Genomic DNA, 19,098 nt, shown 5'->3' with positions numbered 1-19,098 from the left:
GTGTGTCTGTTTATTTTTTCATGAGTTTCCTTTTCCTTCTGGATACATTGCTTGAACCAGACAGGAGCTCTGAGACAAGAGCAAAACTAAAAAATGAGAGAACAGCTGTGAAGTTCGCTATTACCACACTATAAAAAGTTCAATGAAGCATTATGTAGACGGAAAGTTCATATAAAACACCAATATAAAATATATATACCCTTCCCCGACTTTCAGTTTAAAGTTATGATGGAGTTTGTTTGCAATACATATCTTTGAAGAACAGTTTTGTCTCTTAAAATCAATCTTAGATAAGCCAGTACCTTCCAAATGTGTTACACTACAGATTCCTATTATCCCCAACAAGCATAGCCAGTGTATCCTTAAATCCAAAGTATGGAATACCATCCTTTGGCTTATCATACCAATTCATAAGATTGATTGGCAACCTCTCCATCTTCTGAAATCAGTGTAGGCCCTTTGTGATCTTTTTGCATGTATATGGAAGAAGAAAAATCCAGTTATTAAGCAGGATATTACTACCTGCACAATGAAGCGAGATGCTTCAAGTTTTAAAAAAATGAGCTGATTGAAATATTGCTGTCTCTTAGTTAGGTTGTGGATGAAAGATTGTCCATAGATTTTGATGTGAAAAAAAGAAGATTTTTTTTTATAATTCATTGTTCTCAGGCTGGTTTTATAGTTTCAAAGTTAATACTGTAAGGTTCTCCTTTGCTATCTTTTAATCTATAAGCCAACAAATTCTCATGAGGGCGCCTTCAGTTTTTGGAACTCCAAGTCTTCTAGGCCCCATCTACACTGAGCCTTTAATGTAATTCAAAGTGAGATTCAAACTGCCACAGCCAGACAACAAATTCCCATGAAATCACATGAAAGAAAGCCCTTCATGTGCATCAGTGCTCTGTGGTTTCTGTTTTATCTCCATCCTAGCCTCAAACTGGTTCCAGGATTTCCAGAATAATCATTTGTATTCATTCAATCAATACTGGCTTGAACCTGCATTAAATGGTCAGTGTAGAGGGGACCTTATGTGAAACAAGCCATGAATTTCCCAGTACTTATGGAAAGGCAGAGATTATGAACAATATCTGTACAACTCATGTATCTGGAGAGGATATGGGCCTGAACTTACATTTAAAACAAGAAACCATGGATAATAGTAAACCCAAATTAAATAACAACTTCCATTGGAAGTAACGATAGAGTCACCAAGAATTTGCTAAGTCCTCCAGGTACTTTTGCACAGATGTATAGTATAGAATTGCCGGGAGGACATAGTTTCCTAGAGAGAATATATTTCGTTAGATGTGGATAGGTGAAACCACAGATACCAGTTGCACAGTACTATACTTCACAAAAGGGGAAAAATCATGATGTGAATGCACTCTTCATATGTAGTACATAGTGTCCCCTTATTCTTTTTCTCCACTTTTTTGTCATATGGAAAGGCTAGCTATTTATTAAGCATTTTTTCTAACAAATTATTATCTAACACCACATTCTAAGGCAGTGTTCAACAACTTTTTCAGTGGTGACATTGGAGCATTTTAATGCATTGCCACCCCAAACAAATGCCATTTAATAGGACATGCATAGCTTGTATAACATCAGTAAGCCAAGAAAAAGATGTAAATAATATATACCTACATTACTAGCCAAAGTTGTTTTCATTTTTTGCCCTGAAGACATCATTAGTAAAAATTAATCAGTCCCTCTTAAATGACTGAATGGCATCAAATGTCACCTTCTTTTGGAAAAATATTCTTTTTGTGAAACCCATCTTTATATACATTAATGGTAAATTGATTCGCCAAGTATGGATTTAATAAAAAACAGACAAAATGACTGGAGAGCTATCTGTGGTCCCCGTATCTGTTTTTGCATGCCTGAAGTTCCCTAGATTCCATCAACAATCCTTTTTCTGGCCAAAAAAAGATGAGAGGTGTCTGCTTCATTTCTGTCTCCTTCCTCCACTTGACATCACCCCAACCCCAAAAAATAACCAAAAGAGGATTTCTAGCCACTTTCAGAATATCATTTGTTTTGGTGGATTTTGTGTATTAATATTTAGGAACTTATATGTTCCTCACAGATGACTCCGGTAGCAGGAAAGTAGACCCAGCTCACCACAATTACTAACTTTTGCATTAAATAATGAGAGCTTACGTAGTGTTAGTTGATTAAGTTCTCAATTATTGAGTTGGCCCACTCTAACACCTCTTGCACACAAGACAGAGGCATGAGTACACTCAAAGCAACCCAAAAGGTTTTTTTTTAAAAAAATACAAACAAATGAAAGAAACTGTAAGGAAGCTCTTTACAATACCGATCATGATCCATGATCATTGAATGTTGAATGTCTGTTGGGGAAATAGGAAACCTGTTAGAAGAGAAGAGAATAAAGAATTTTGAAGGGACATGGCTTAGTGTGGAAGAAAGGAGATGCAGTGGCACAATGGGTTAAACCTTTGTGCCAACTGAACTGCTGACCTGATGATTGGTGGTTCAAATCTGTGAGATGAGGTGAGCTCTCTCTATTAGCTCTAGGTCCCCATGTGGGAACATGAGAGAAACCTCCCACAAGGATGGTAAAGTATCTAAAACATCCGGGTGTCCCCTGGACAATGTCCTTGCAGCTGGTCAATTCTCTCACACCAGAAGCAAGTTGCAGTTTCTTGGGTCACTTCTGACATGATTAAAAAGTGTGGAAGTGTGGAAGACCCACCATTAAAGGCCTGACACAGAAATATGGGTGAAAATAAAGAGCCATTTATTGACCAAACTTATTTATTGACCAAACATTTATTGAACTCTCCCGAGCAACTGGCAACAGTTTTGCAGGGTGGGGTTGGGGAGAAGTAACCTAATGTGGTTGAAGGATAGAGACCAATCCATGACCATCTCCTCAGCACATCCTGGGTGAAACACCAGGCCCTGAGAGAATGTAATGTACAGGTGGTCTTTTCATCCCTCCTCCCTGTTGTAAGACACGGACCCACAAGAGCCAGAAAAATAGTACAGGTCAATGACTGGCTTAGAAAATGGTGTCAGGAGGAACGTTTTGGCTTCCTCGACCATGGCCTGCTTTTCCAGGAGGATGGCCTACTGGCAAGGGATGGGGTGCATCTCACACAAGTAGGAAAACACCTTTTTGCTCACAGACTCGCAAACCTCATTAGACGCACTTTAAACTAGGTCCACTGGGGGAGGGGGACAACAGCCTTGCGAACACTACTTTACCCATAATGTCTGGGAATCGCCAGAAGGCTAAACGGAGGGCTGCACAAACACAACAAGGACCAAGTACCAAAAGCACAATAATCCAAATTAAACAGCTCAAGGGAAGATCCCAGGGGCTCACATGTCTTTACACTAATGCACAGAGCATGGGAAATAAACAAGACGAACTCCAACTTTTAGCACAACACCACAAATATGATATCATAGGGATCACTGAAACCTGGTGGGATGACTCCTATCGCTGGAATGTAGATATCGAGGGGTATAACCTCTTTCACAGAAACCGAACAAAGGGGAGAGGAGGCGGAGTAGCCTTATATGTCAAAAACTCTTATGCTGCAGAAGAGATTCAAGACAGCAATCTGGGAAACCAGCTTGAAATCATCTGGATAAGAATCAAGGGAACTGGGACTCAAAAAGATGTCGTTGTAGGCGTCTACTACAGACCCCCAAGCCAGGAGGAAGAACTTGATGAAGTCTTCTGCCAACAGTTGACCAAACAGGCACGGAGAAGAGATGTAGTAGTCATGGGCGATTTCAACTATCCCGATATTTGCTGGAAAACAAACTCGGCCAAGAGTACAAGGTCCAACAAATTCCTCGCTTGCCTTGCAGACAATTTCATGGTCCAGAAGGTAGAAGAGGCAACAAGGGGATTGGCTACTCTTGATCTCATCCTAACAAATGCGGAGGACCTGATCGATGCGGTCGAAGTGGTAGGATCCTTAGGGGCAAGTGACCATGTGCTCCTGCAATTTGAGGTACAAAGGAAGGCCGAAACTAAGACAAGTCAAACCCGCATTTTGGACTTTAGGAGAGCTAATTTCCAAAAAATGAAGGAAACGCTGAGCAGCATTCCGTGGACACAGATACTAAAAGACAAGGGAGTTACGGATGGATGGGAATTTCTCAAGAGTGAAATACTCAAGGCGCAATTGCAAACCGTGCCAACAAAGAGAAAAAATAGGACAAGTGCAAAGAAGCCAGAATGGATGTCCAAAGAACTTCTAACTGTGCTAAGACACAAAAGAGACATGCACAAGAAGTGGAAAAAGAGAGAAATCACCAAAGAAGAATTCAAACAAATAGCCAACACCTGTAGGGAAAAGGTCCGCAAAGCTAAAGCAAAAAACGAGCTCAGACTTGCCAGGGACATTAAAAACAATAAAAAGGGCTTCTATTCTTATGTCAGTAGAAAAAGGAAAAACAAGGAGGCGATAGGACCTCTTCGAGGAGAAGATGGGGCAATGCTGACAGGGGATAGGGAAAAGGCAGAACTACTTAATGCCTTCTTTGCCTCGGTCTTCTCACAAAAAGAGAGTCTTCAACCTCAGCAAGATGGAGTGGATGAGGGATTGGAGGACATCCAACCCCAAATTGGGAAAGAAGTCGTCCAGGAATACCTGGCCGCTCTTAATGAGTTCAAGTCCCCAGGGCCAGATCACCTACACCCCAGAGTATTGAAGGAACTAGCGGAAGTCATTTCGGAACCATTGGCAACCATCTTTGAGAGTTCTTGGAGAACGGGAGAAGTTCCAGCAGATTGGAGGAGGGCCAATGTGGTCCCAATCTTCAAGAAGGGAAAAAAGGATGACCCAAACAACTACCGTCCGGTCAGCCTCACGTCGATACCGGGCAAGATTCTGGAAAAGATTGTTAAGGAAGCGGTCTGCAAACACTTAGAAACAAATGCAGTCATCGCTAATAGTCAACATGGATTTATCAAAAACAAGTCATGCCAGACTAATCTGATCTCTTTCTTCGATAGAGCTACAAGCTGGGTAGATGCGGGGAATGATGCCATGGATGTAGCGTACCTGGATTTCAGTAAGGCCTTCGACAAGGTCCCCCATGACCTTCTGGCAAGGAAACTAGTCCAATGTGGGCTAGGCAAAACTATGATGAGGTGTATCTGTAATTGGTTAAGTGGACGAACACAGAGAGTGCTCACTAATGCTTCCTCTTCATCTTGGAAAGAAGTGACGAGCGGAGTGCCACAGGGTTCTGTCCTGGCCCCGGTCCTGTTCAACATCTTTATTAACGACTTAGATGAAGGGCTAGAAGGCATGATCATCAAGTTTGCAGACGACACCAAATTGGGAGGGATAGCCAATAGTCCAGAGGACAGGAGCAGAATTCAAAACGATCTTGACAGATTAGAGAGATGGGCCAAAACTAACAAAATGAAGTTCAACAGTGACAAATGCAAGATACTCCACTTTGGCAGAAAAAAAATGAAATGCAAAGATACAGAATGGGGGATGCCTGGCTCGAGAGCAGTACATGTGAAAAAGATCTTGGAGTCCTCGTAGACAACAAGTTAAACATGAGCCAACAATGTGATGTGGCGGCAAAAAAAAGCCAATGGGATTTTGGCCTGCATCAATAGGAGCATAGTGTCTAGATCTAAGGAAGTAATGCTACCCCTCTATTCTGCTTTGGTTAGACCACATCTGGAATATTGTGTCCAATTCTGGGCACCACAATTCAAGAGAGATATTGACAAGCTGGAATGTGTCCAGAGGAGGGCGACGAAAATGATCAAGGGTCTGGAGAACAAGCCCTATGACGAGCGGCTTAGGGAACTGGGCATGTTTAGCCTGAAGAAGAGAAGGCTGAGAGGAGATATGATAGCCATGTATAAATATGTGAGAGGAAGCCACAGGGAGGAGGGAGCAAGCTTGTTTTCTGCTTCCTTGGAGACTAGGACGCGGAGCAATGGCTTCAAACTATAAGAGAGGAGATTCCATCTGAACATTAGGAAGAACTTCCTGACTGTGAGAGCCGTTCAGCAGTGGAACTCTCTGCCCCGGAGTGTGGTGGAGGCTCCTTCTTTGGAAGCTTTTAAGCAGAGGCTGGATGGCCATTTGTCAGGGGTGATTTGAATGCAATATTCCTGCTTCTTGGCAGGGGGTTGGACTGGATGGCCCATGAGATCTCTTCCAACTCTTTGATTCTATGATTCTATGAGAGCAAGGCATTTCTATGGCTTGCTCACCCTGGACAATGACAACTGGAAGGCGATCCCAGGGGGACCTTCCCAAGCCCAAGAACCTTACAAGAGGGAGCCAACCACCAAGAAAAGCCATAGGGGTAGCTCCCAAGCCTCAGAATGTAGCCCTGCTGCTTTAAATGCCCTCCCTTCACCCCAAAAGTGGGTACCGAAGTAAACATTGTTACTACTCTGCCCCTCCTCATTTCCAGCCAAGGGCAACCTAACTAAAGACACCACCTTCATAAACTCCATTCTCCAACAGCTACACTATGAGTTAGAAGACGCCCCTTTGTTTTTTTTTTGTTTTGTTTTTTTTTTGGGGGGGGGGGGTTCTGACTCAGCCTCTAAAGCAACCAGCATTCACTCATATTGTACTGAGGGCAGGACAGTGGACACAACAAAAGACAAAAAGACAGTTTGAAGGGGTTGGTTGTCTTAAATATGGCAAGCCATGCCCCTCCTTCAGGCTGAGGCTGGTCTGCATACCAGCCTTATGTCAGCCCAAACTGACCTCATTCCAGAAGGGCATCAAAAAATCCCTCAAGTTGGTTTTCCCCTCATATGCCACCGAGGCAACATATTGAGATAACTCTGCACCCAGAGGCAGCTCTAGGTAATTTTCAACGTAAGCAAACAGTATTTTGGTGCCTCCCCCCCCCCCCAACCAATTACTACTATATATATTCTGTTCGTCGTGGGAGTTCTGTGTGCCATATTTGGTTCAATTCCATCATTGGTGGAGTTCAGAATGCTCTTTGATTGTAGGTGAACTATACATCCCAGTAACTACAACTCGCATATGTCAAGGTCTATTTTCCCCCAAGAGCGCCTCAAGAGCACCCCTGGGTAAAATCAACTATACGCAAATGCTTACTTTGTGTAATGGGTTGAGCCACCCCTGTCTGCATCTTATTGCTGTGGGATTAAGAATGTATCTATCTACATCATAAATCAATGCTGTTTGAGACCACTTTCCTGTCAATGCAATACTATGGAATCCTGAATTGTTTAGTTTTTATGAGGTGAGCAGCACACTCTAGCAAAGAAGAATAAAGAGCTTGTAAAACTATAACTCCCGTGATTCCATTGCAATGAGCTATGGCACTTGAAGTGGTGTCAAACAGCATTAATTCTGCAATGTAGTACTTGAAACATCCAGTGACCCATGAATTTCATTGACTGATCTACTTCAAAAGCTTGTGAGGAAGAAGTATGAAGAGCCATGAATGCCACTTTGAGTTGTTTGGAGGAAATACAGAATATGAATGATACACACACACATGAGTGTGTAAAAACTGGGTTCAACATTATGGGTATGAATTGGGATGCAACTCAAGGGAATGATGATCTAAATTAACCCTCTCATCTGAAACACATTAATGCTGAGGCTAAACCACCCTCTGTCAAAATCACAAGACATTTCCCTTCACAGCAATCTAATCATCAAAGGGGTCAGAAGCCAGTTAGGATGACAGTTCTTTGATGGTCTGAAGCTTTTAATATGCAGCGCACATAAAGAAAATCTAATTAATTATGATTTACATAAAATATATGTAGACATATGACTATATATCTCTGTTGGTCAAAGTTTTCTTTACCTGTATATACATTCACAGAGGACATCTTCAGTGAATAGTCTGGGAGATGTTTTAGTCCCTTGTCAGCAATATTTTTCTCTCTCCCCTAGTGAGCAACAGACACAAAAGAAAATCAAGAACTGCCTTTTTCTTTCTGGTAAATGTTGCCTCTGGCAGTTGCAAAAGAGAACATTTTTTTCTGCTTAAATAGCTGACCTCAAAGATTGAAGATATGGAGTTTTACTGCTCAGATTTTTTTAACAAAGAGAAAAGACAAGAGAAAGAATTTTTGCAATGTTTCTGTTCCAAAGTGAAAACTAATGCAGAATAGATCTGAAGAAAGTCAAGGCCAGTCTGTACAAAACAACATTTCTACATGGGTGTCACTTCCATGCAAAATATTCTTTGTTAACTATATATATTAGGATGTGGTGAATATTCACTTTTGATGTACAAAGCTATTTAGATATATAGCTGCATACGTAAACAGCCCTGCACATCAAAACTGTCCATGCTGGGGTTGACGTATATGGGAAGCAGTAGGCTAGAATGCATGTTGGGCTTGGGATAGAAATAACATTTAAAATATTTTTCAAATGGCCAAAAAAAGCATTTTTCTTAAGTGTCAGGAAATTCTGATGACAATTCTGGAGTAATGAAAACCTTCATAGCTCAATAATTTTCATATGTATCTTCTGTGAGAGAAACATGCTATACATAAAATGCAAAAAAGAAATAATATGATTTTTATTCAGAATATATCTTCAACTATAGCATTTTCTGTACAGGAAACAATATTTTGGCACATTTCCTAAACACAAAATGTTTTTCTGTGCAAACACAGATAAGTGAAATACCCTTGAACAAATTTTGCATAGCATAAGCCCCAGATCATGAATAGTCTTTAAAAACTGTCTAGTGTTAATTGAGCCCCATCATAAGCTATTGCATTTTGTACATGGAAATAGTTCCACCACACTTTGGATGCCTGTAACTTGGGGGAGTAATCTTGGCTTGGCAAACTGGTCAGGAAGCAACCTGGACTTTGGGTTGCTATTGGAAGACAGGCATTTCTCTTGGAGAAAAGATCTGCAAAAGATCTGGGGCAAGACTACACTATCTTACATCCCCCTCCTCTCCCTCTTTGCAGGTCTCACAGGAGAAAGAATAAATAGAGTAGAATAAGTAAAGTGGCACATTTTCCAACCCAATTTTCTGTGTCTGGTCTCATTATTTCCCAGATTGGTCAGCAAGAACAGTTAAAGGGCACAGAGAGAAGACGGCATCCTTGAAGATTTTTCCAGTTTGTTTTGGAAGAAATCATAAAACCCACAATAGTTTGAGTCTAAGGAATTTAGAGTTTAAAACATTTTAATGTGAGATAAGCAGCACTTTTAGGCCCCTTTCACACAGCTGTCCACATTTAACTGGATTGTATGGCAGTGTGTACTCAGATAACCCAGTTCAAAGCAGATATTGTGGATTATCTGCCTTGATATTCTGTGTTATATGGAGGTGTGGAAGGGCCTTCAAATTTCCCTGTCCCTGTTTTGGATTCTGCTCAGAATTGGATCTTCGGGCCCTTCCAGATAAGCCCTATATCCCAGGATCTGATCACAGGTTTTCTGTTTATTCCAGATTATTTGGCAGTGCAAACTCATATAATCCAGTTTAAAGCAGAAAACCTGGGATCAGATACTGGGATTTAGTGTCTGTCTGGAAGAGCCCCAAGTGACTTAAAAGTGTATCACCCCCAGGTTTAAAGTGAGACCTCCTCTTGGGCCCATCCTGTTTCTTCACCAGAGAAGACCCACCATTCTAAGGCTCCACCACACCAGTAAAAACACACACATCTCTGGGTGTAGTTTCTCTAAAATAAACAGAATGTAATGCAAGAGTGTAAGCGGCTACCTCAGTTTGTTGTATGCTTTACATGACTGCAAGCAGAGGACTGTTGAAGCTGACTTTGAGCAGCTCAGGATTTTATCCTTAATTATTTTATAGCAGTCTTTTAAAAGACCTTTGAGAATAAGAAGTCAGGACTTTCTCGCCACATTTCTGCAGAGCTTATTATTTTATTTTAAAGCTGGGGTTTATATTCATCTCTTTGAAGCACACAAATATTCATCTCAGCCTTTTTCCTTTCAATTCTAATCACCTTGGAATGCTATTGCCCATTTGCACACACCTCTTTTGTGTATTCCCATTTCTTCGCAAGCATTTACATATCAGAAGGAGCCTAATCAAAACCTTCTTGATTTCCACATCAGACACCTAGTGCGGATATTTGAGTAATCAGCAAGGCATACATAAAATCAAAATGTATTTGTTTCTTTACATGAATTTATTGTAACAATGCCATTTTAAAAGCTGTGGGGGGAATGCCAGACACACATGCTTTGGCATCCAAAGTGGTATGCATCTACCAGAAATAGCTCATGGAGTTATTTATTTTGTGATAGTCTAAGGCAGGACACAGAATATTTGGTGCCCTAATCTCCATAGGTAATTGACAGCTCATTAGGAACAATACAACTTAGTGAAAATGAATGGGAAAATCATAAGGGATTTTGGTTCAAAAGATGAATTTTGAACCAAAATTATGGTTTATTTATATCCCACTTTTATTATGTTTATTTATATCCCACTTTTTCTCTCCACAAGGAATAGATTTATTGAAATTTTCAATGCTGTAACAATGTCACATATACAGAGACAAAGCAGAAAGGAATTAAAGTATTCAGTTCAGCATATGGGAACCAAGATTCTCTTCTATGATCTCTCTAATTTGAGGAGACATGTGTTTTTGCAATGACTGTGGCAACGTGTTTATTCAGTTTTCAAAGCAAATGACCTATTTCAAATCAGATTTGCAATGTACTTCTCCCATTTAAATGGCAAGTGAAGGAAATCTGACAGTGTTGTAAATTGGCCTTAGGCAGTCATACAACAGTCGTCCCTGAGATTTGGCTTAAGGGCAAATCTTGAACAAGGGTAGACCACAAAATTAATCCACCCAGAACTGGGAAGGTTATGTCAAGGCTACCTGTTTTCCAGTTCAAATCTGGTTTGGAAGCCCCATGGGATAATACACATGGAAAACGTAATGGCATCCAAAAAGACATGGGAGATTATGACCATAGTCCTAGTGTCCTGGAATAAGAACAATTGACATGCATCCAATGTTCAAGGACTTTATCACACTAAGCCAGTATTCCACAATACAATGGAACCTTGACTTAAGAGCATCCCAACTTAAGAGCATTTTGAGTTAATAGTCGTTGCTCAGCCTGTGTTTTGCTTTGACATATAAACAGTGTTTTGTGTTAAAAGCTAGTTTTACTTACTTAGGCGATCCCTTGTTGGTCGATCGCTTCAATGCTGGTGGTCTTTGTTTCTTCCAGCACGCTGACATTTGTCCGCCTGTCTTCCCAAGAGATTTGCAGGATTTTCCAGAGGCAGCGCTGATGGAATTGTTCCAGGAGTTGCATGTGACGTCTGTAGACTGTCCACATTTCGCAGGCATATAGCAGGGTTGGGAGGACAATAGCTTTATATACAAGCACCTTGGTATCCCTACGGATGTCCCAGTCCTCAAACACTCTCTGCTTCATTCGGAAAAATGGTGCACTTGCAGAGCTCAGGCGCTGTTGTATTTTGGTGTCGATGTTGACTTTGGTGGGGAGGTGGTTGCCAAGGTAGAGGAAATGGTCAACATTTTCTAATGTTACACCATTAAGTTGTATCTCTGGCATTGGAGAGGGGTTGGCTGGTGACTGCTGGAAGAGCACTTTGGTTTTCTCGATGTTCAATGACAGGCCGAGCTTCTCATATGCTTCTGCGAAGGTGTTTAGAATGGCTTGTAGATCTTCTTCTGAATGCACATAGATGACATTGTCATCAGCATACTGGAGTTCTATAACAGATGTTGTTGTAACCTTGGCTTTGGCTTTCGGTCTGCTGAGGTTAAACAGTTTGCCATCTGTCCGATAGATGATTTCCACTCTGGTGGGAAGCTTCCCATCAACAAGTTGAAGTATCATAGCGATAAAGATAGAGTATAAAGTTGGGGCATTGACACATTCCTGTTTGACACCTGATTCCACCTTAAATGGGTCACTTTGGGAGCCATTGATGTCAAAGACTGTTGTCATCATGCCATCATGGAGGAGCCGCAGGATGTTCACAAATTTGTTAGGGCCCCCGATTTTTTGGAGGATGGTCCAGAGAGCACTGCGATTCACTGTGTCGAATGCCTTTGCAAAGTCAATATCATGCTGGCTTTCACACGTGAGATTTATCTAAGTATAATATAGGTTCCTGGGTTGACAATAAGACTTTGGATACTGGCATGTGCTTTCTACAATTTATAGGATCAAGCTCAATATTTCTCTATATAGTGAATGCTTTTAATGCATTTACCCGTTCTGCATCTTTGCAAAGTGTTTCTACTGTCCTTATAACACTTTGTGCATGTGTGTATTGATTGTATAGCCCATCTTTCTGACAATATAGGATTTGTGATTGCTTCAGCGTGTCCACATGTAGAATCTTCCTGGGAAACTAAACAGTTATGTTCTTTTCTGTATTGTGTTTTCACCTAAATATAATTAATGACATGAAGTATAGTGATGGAGACACAATCTACATTGCCATATAATGCAGTTTGAAACCACATTATATGGTCAGTGTAGACTCATATAATACAGATGGGGTCACAGAGAAGTAGGCATCTTTGATCCTGATTTGCATACAGTTGCCTAGACAAACCTATAGTTCTTGTTAAATAAGGTTTAATGTAATTGGAATATTTAGTACTTAAGTGTTTCCTTCTCAAGGATCATCTTGACTTTGGGTTTTGTCAGAAGTAACATTATTACTGGAAATCGCTTTTGTAAGAATGCTCTGTATTCTTTTATTCTCTGGTGGTTCAAGAAGGCTTTCATTCCCAAATCTGAATTAACTGATTCATGCAAACCTTTCAAGCATACTGAAACAGTTCTATAAACACTGTTATTCTTGTCTTTATTTTTATTGTTGTTGCTTACTGTAAATCAAGCATTTTAACTAAGGCAATAAGGAGTGCTATAAAATCTCAGGGGAGAAAAGTTTTCCATATAAATATCATTCTGCTGATGGCATCTTCAGAATGTTCTTTTAGCTGAATCTTTCTCTGTATGTTTTTTTTTTTTTTAAAAAAATCTTGTTTGCCCATTTTCTGTAAAATTGAATCTTTGTTGCTTCGGAATATCTCTTTCCTGCTGTGTCTCCTTCACTTGAAGGTCACAATGCACAGTTTGTGAACTCACAATTATCTCTCTTTCTCAAGTAATCATGATGTCACAAATGGAGGATTAAGATGACTTCAAGGGAGGGAGAAGCAGCAGGGGCTGATGAACTTGGAAGCAACCCAGAGCCGCAAAGTCTCCTGTGAAGATACAGCCAGGAGAGAGCAAATAGATATGTAAAATTATGTCCAAATAGACCATTTTACCAGCGATTCTCCTAGGAATGCTGACTATACTTGGTCAGTTAATAATTCACAGTTTCCACATGATTTCAGCAAGCATGTAGCACACTTTGCATGTAATGCTTCTAGAAAAATGTTGCTACTGCGGGTACAATTCCAAGAAGTTCATGAGCAGGGCATTTCTTATTTATTTAAAAAAATCTGATTCTGCAAAAGTCCTACTAAAAATTAACTAGATAGTTCCTGATAATTTTAGTAAGGCTTGTGCAGAAAAAGATTAAGAAAAAAAGAGAGAGAAAATGCCTTGATCACGATCTTCTCTTCAAGAAGTGGACTGGACAGCTTCCGCTGAAAAAGTGAGATGATGGCAGAGGATAGGGATTCCACAAGGGGAATATATTCTTGCACATGATTTCCAGTAAGATAAAGCTGGGGAAATGGTGGCTCTCTAGATATGCCTCAAATCTAGTAACCTTCAGCCATTGCCAGTCAGACCGGTGGTGAAGGACAAAGGGTACAGTGTTTTTTAAACAGCAGAAAACTACAGTTTTCCTGACCCTGAAAAAAAAGCATTTTTCTCAGTCTCAAAATAATTTTGTGGAATGTGCATACTGCTTTTTCTCCCCTCCTCACATATTTAAAGAGAAGAAATGCAAGAGGACTACACAAGGACCCATGCATGTTACAGGTGTGCCATTTGTCTTGAGTGTCAAACAAGGGTTGATTCTCCACTGAGATGTGGAGATCCACTTGATGACCTTGGGCAGGTCAGTAACTTTCAGCACAAGAAAATCCTGTGATAGGTTCATCTTAGGCCCCTTCCACACAGCTGAATAAAATCCCACATTATCTGCTTTGTACTGGAATACATGTGATTACAAGTGATGTCAAACTACGACAATTCTACAGTGTGGGTACACTCCTCATCAAACTCAAATAATGAACCCTCTGTAGCCTCACATGCTTTTCATCTTTAAATAACAGGAAGAGGAGTATGTGAGCCCCATCCTCTGCCATTGTTTACAATGTCCTTTACATGTGAAGGATAACTTTATGAGATCAAATCTATCATGGAGCCTTCCAGAGAAGGAAAACCAGTTGTCAAAATCACACAGACACAGATGATAGAGGCACTTCTTTCTAGACTGCAACCCTACATGTGCAGACAGTGATGGAGATGACAGCATAGAGAAGAAATGACTGTGCTTCCTCCCCCCTTGTGTGTTTATTTGACATCTTAAAGAATGCCTGCATAGGTCTACTGAAGTGGATGAATGAATCTTTCAATGGAGATGATGATGTTGTACAACTCCATCTGGAGCCACAACTGTTACACATGACAAATTATGCATGGCTAGAGCTAGATTGGGACAAGTGTCCTTGATTTCATATTCTCTGCTCGACTTATATAAAGTAAAAAGCCTTAGCAGATGTCTATGTATTAGAAAAAACTCTTGCATCAAAATATCTTTATTTATTTTGAGTATGTTTGAAATTAACGTATAGCAGTTTATCGTATAAGGCCTGAGCTTTGATGCTACAGAAGGAGTTTAATCAAATCTTCCCAATTTCTACCATCATATTTGCACAAAGGTCACTTCATGTTTCAAAGTGAAGTGAGGTAAAATGAACTTCTTTATGAAGTTGCTGCCTACTTTGGTGCCTCACCACAAAGAGAACAGTCAATGTTTATATTCCTTATCCTCACCCCAAGAGCATAGGTAAAAGGACCTGCAATAACTTCTACTTTTTACTAGGCATCTGGTATTTCCTCTCATGACTTGAACCTTCTAGGAACCCTACAAACAATAACAATCCAAATCACCAGCAAACGAAAACCAAGTAGAAGCAAGTGATATACTTGTTCAATACTCATTTTAAATACAGAAAAGGCACCAGATCTGGTCTGATCTTGAAAGATAAGCAGAGTCAGCCCTTGTTACTACAGTACTTGGATAGGATACCAGGTACTGTAGGCTATATTTCTGAGGAAAGAAATAGTCAAATCATTTTCAAGTATTCTTTGTCTAAGGAAAACCCTATGGAATTAATGAGGTAGCCATAAGTTGATAGATAACTTGAAGGCAAGAACCACGAATGCAAGAATAAGGTGGGTGGCATCTTGATATCACTAAATAACAATAATTAAATATAAAACAAAAACTGGAATATTAACATTGTAGATTTCTATTTTATAGTAGGTGTCATATGGCACATGAGAAATAGTTTTAGCTAGCAGTGCAATGAGCATCAGCACACTATATCTATTGCAGAAAGAAACATGGAATACATCTGTTATTGGTGAGGAAACATGTGGTTCATACAGAGACAGAAGAGTAGTAGTGTTTCTGATGGCCTGATGAAGCTACCTGTGTAGGATGGTATTCACTCAGGATTTAGTAGCTTACAGAACTGTCATTGTCACCTACATGCTGTATTTCTAAAATGATCACAACCACCATGGCTAAAATGCTGTGGTAACAGGCAGCAGCAGCAGCTAAGAATACAATGAAAGAAGGAAAAAGGCATAACAGCTGCATTGCCACAGGCACCTGGCCCTAGAAATATGCTTAGAGAGTGACAGACACACCCACCAGCCTAAGTCATTAGATGCAACATATGGCAGGCTGTTGTTTGTGTTGTCATGCTGCGACTGGATAGTTTTCACCATAGGTATAACTAAATTAAGACAGAAAGTCACTTTGCTGGTCTGTACCCACTGTCATGCGACACAGAGCAAACTACCCCAAGCTTACAAGTCCAGGTAGATTAATTTCATGAGAATAATTTAAAACAATCCTAGTCTTCTGCCTTTCTCTTCAAAATGTTCTTTTCATCAGACTAAATAGATCCAAGAAACATTTTTACGAGGAAAGAATATTATGAATTAGTTCCACCTATCTCCCCAAGGTTCCTGTCTCAGTGACCACATTCCAGTTTGAGTGTTTTGGATCCAGTGTAAAGTGAGACAGTTTGGGAATTTGTTTGATATACCACCACCTATTGTACTGCTCTATATTTTTCTCCACCTAAGCTGGCCTTAGACTGGTTGTTAAGAATTGTTTTTTCAAGAGGAATAATAGAATCATAGAGTTGGAAGAGACCTCGTGGGTCGTCCAGTACAACTCCCTTTCAAGAAGCAGGAAAACCATATTTAAAGCACCCCTGACAGATGGCAATCCAGCCTCCATTAAAAGCCTCCAAAGAAGGGACAGAGAGTTCCACTGGTAAACGGCTCTCACAGTTAGGAAGTTCTTCTTAATATTCAGATGGAATCTCCTTTCCTGTAGTTTGAAGCCATTGTTCTGCATCCTAGTCTCCTGGGTAGCAGAAAACAAGCTTGCTCCCTCCTCCCTATGACTTCACCTCACATCTTTATAAATGGCCCTCATCATGTCTCCTCTCAGCTTTCTCTTCTACAGGCTAAACATGCCCAGCTCTTTAAGCTGCTCCTCATAGAGTATGTTTTCCAGACCCTTGATCAATTAGACACAGTATTCCAGGTGTGGTCTGACCAAAGCAGAATAGAGGGATAGCATGACTTCCCTGGATCTAGACACTATATTACTATTTACGAAGGTCATTGGCTTTTTTTTTTTTGCTGCCACATGACATTGTTGGCTTATGTTTAACTTGTTGTCCACGAGGACTCCAAGATCTTTTTTACATGTACTGCTGTCAAGCCAGGCATCCCCCATTCTGTATCTTTCTGCCTCAATATTTATGCTGCTAATGATCCCATAATAATAAATGTATTGTCCTATCTCACTCACTTAATACATTTAGCAGAACACATGCTAGATTTTCCCCCTACTGCATTGCGGGGGGGGGGGGGGGGGGAGAACACAATTAAAGATATCTGAGATGTTGCAATCTGTTCCTTGCCATGATCAAATCGGTTTCAGTGAGAAACTAATGTCCTGCAAGGGTTGGGAACAGTCAATACATGAAAACTGATGTATTTTGAAAGGTTCCAGAAGCCTTTAGATGTTTGTTTCTGGTTGATATGGTTAGTGCTTCTGTCAAAGACTTTGTATAGTTGTGTAATATACACAACTACACACACACACACGGCTCAACAGAATGATCTTTCATATTGGGAAAATGGGACTAATATGCCACTAAATAATGGGTGTATATGTGTGTGAAGGGAGCAAAGATACACCACAATATCACCACTACCACCACCATAATCTTTAGTGGATGTTTTTTATAGCCCAGGAGTCAGTTTCATTTGCAAGCCATACCAGTCCCCCAGAAACAAACAAAAAAAAATCCACCATTACTACAGAAAGAAAAAAAAGAGTAGGAAGAAATGAACATGTGTTTGCATGGGGAAGCTGTGTCTTGTTTAAATGAAGAATCACCACTCAGGAGGAGAGATTTCCTAGAGTTGAGATCAGCATTTTTGGCTAAATTGTTTCCAGTAATGAGAAAGTGTAAAATGCCACATGCTGCCTCCAAAAATCCAATACTTTTCCTCTTTTTGTTACTCAAGTGAACTCCTTGTAGACTAGCTTCAGTATTTCATCCCTTCCATGTATAACTGCCTCTAAAATAGCAGTGGAAAGAGTATTCATAGCTATTCATTTTCGGGCTAAAAGTAGGAGATGGTTTCCAACAGTCAGGAAACACTGCCAGTGAGACTTTTGCCCGATTTTGTCCTGACATTAGACATCACAAAAGTGTGGCAAAGAAATTATTTTGAGAAGAGAAATATAGAGGCTAGCTGTTAGTATTCTAATTACAGATTTTTAAACTAAAAGTTCCATTAACAGCTTCATATTCAGTAAGACTACATAGTCATGATCATGGCACTAATAAACTCCCCCTCAAGCCTACTTTAACAACTATTACATGAAGGAGGTTTGTTCAGTTGCAGATCATGCTGAAAGGAGGAGGCTATTTCCAGTCCCCTCCTTCCTGGAAGTGAGACTCTGATGAGAGCTCTGCACTCTGATAGTCTTTTATTCACTTGCTAGGAACTGGAAACATTATCCTCCTTACACACCAATCGGAACCTGAATGGAGCTCCTTTACTCAATCAGGCTGTTGGTTGTTAAGTTAGACTTAAGGAGATCAGCTCAAGAGACTTTACTTATTAATGCATTTGTGGAATATCAGCAATAGTTTTCTAATAAAAAAGAAAGGAGGGAAGTTGCATAAAGGGGATTTTTCTGCTGGGAATAATTTGTGTGCAACACTTCAGAAGGGTTGCTTATGTGGAGAATACCATGGAGAAATACTCATTTCTTCCCACAGTAGGAAGAAAGTCACTTTTAACTATTTGTCCTTGTGTACAAAGACAAACTAGCCTGAAACATATTCACATTTCACTATCATTCAGTGAATCCTTTGCATTGCCAGAGCTGACATTCACAAATATCATGTAAGTAAGAACAGGGCTCTAAGATGCTACAAAAGTAATGAATTGCCATTTAGTTGCCTAAGAAATGACACCAGAGTTGGTGGCATAACTGCAAAGTTAACCTCTGCCACCTGTGTATTTAGATGAGTGAGTGCCTTCCTTAATGAGGTAGTGTGATTTATGTAGGGCTCATTTGCCTTCATAATAAATTTATTAAGTGATCATCGCCTCCCTTCTCTCTCCAAATCTGTAGCCTGAATCACAGTAATTGGTGTTTAATCCTGCACTGGCAAGCCATCAGATGACTTCAAACAATGTAGATGCTCTTTGTCATCATATTAAAAGGTTGTCAGCAAAGGGGGAAAGTGAAAAATGGAAATGCTGCTGGAGAAATAAGGGGTAGCTAAAATACACAACATACATGACAATATTTAACAGTGCTAATATA

General features: G+C 40.2%; 1 protein-coding gene across 8 annotated transcripts in view; it reads right to left on the bottom strand.

Annotated features, from left to right (window-relative positions):
* The window catches only part of DAB1 (DAB adaptor protein 1), a 787,489-nt gene that overhangs the window by 330,193 nt on the left and 438,198 nt on the right, over positions 1-19,098 (bottom strand). Inside the window, exon 4 of one of the 8 annotated variants that reach the window (XM_060773584.2) lies at positions 7,834-7,918. The exons of the other annotated variants lie outside the window; for them this stretch is intronic. The gene's annotated coding sequence lies outside the window, so the exon portion shown is untranslated. The remainder of the gene's footprint in view (positions 1-7,833; positions 7,919-19,098) is intronic. 8 annotated transcript variants of the gene reach the window in all.

Source organism: Anolis sagrei, chromosome 4 (assembly GCF_037176765.1).
Source record: "Anolis sagrei isolate rAnoSag1 chromosome 4, rAnoSag1.mat, whole genome shotgun sequence".
Lineage (NCBI taxonomy): Eukaryota > Metazoa > Chordata > Lepidosauria > Squamata > Dactyloidae > Anolis > Anolis sagrei.
This window is presented reverse-complemented; position numbering and strand designations above follow the sequence as displayed.